Consider the following 562-nt stretch of genomic DNA (forward strand, 5'->3'; position numbering starts at 1 on the left):
AAAAAACACATGGAACTGGCGTCAGAATCTTACAACTATGGCACACCAAACAGAGATATCTCTGTGCCTGGAAGTTCAGAAGTTAAATTTTATAGTTTTTCATAGTCTAAAAATATTCCAGAAAGGGAAATTCTCTGGCCAGGGTTGGTCTCCTCTGCCTCTATTAACTATAACTCACGTTTTAGCCACTGAATGGACTAGAGCCTGAACTCAGCAGTGACAGGATATGCATCAGTCAGGAAGCCAGGCCCCTGGTGGAGCTGCCCTCTGAAGGACCTTAATAGCATCCAGGGAGTTCCACCATCAATCCTCCTCTTGGAAAGAAACAAGGGCTTAAATAATTAGAGAAAAAACTAATCTGGAGGAGGAGTCAAGATGGCAGTGTGGGAAGACTCTGAGTTAGCATCTCCCTACCACTGGCGGGGTACTCTGACACCCAAGGAGACAGGAGGAACCCCAAAGTGAACTGGTAGGACGTAGGGGGACTGAGGGGGGAGGAGAAGTAGAAACCAGACAGGATCGGCACCCCTGAGGCCGGGGAGATCAGGAGAGGCAGGTGGGA

This window comes from Lipotes vexillifer, unplaced genomic scaffold (genome assembly GCF_000442215.2).
Source record: "Lipotes vexillifer unplaced genomic scaffold, Lipotes_vexillifer_v1.1 scaffold102, whole genome shotgun sequence".
In the NCBI taxonomy this organism is placed as follows: Eukaryota; Metazoa; Chordata; class Mammalia; order Artiodactyla; family Lipotidae; genus Lipotes; species Lipotes vexillifer.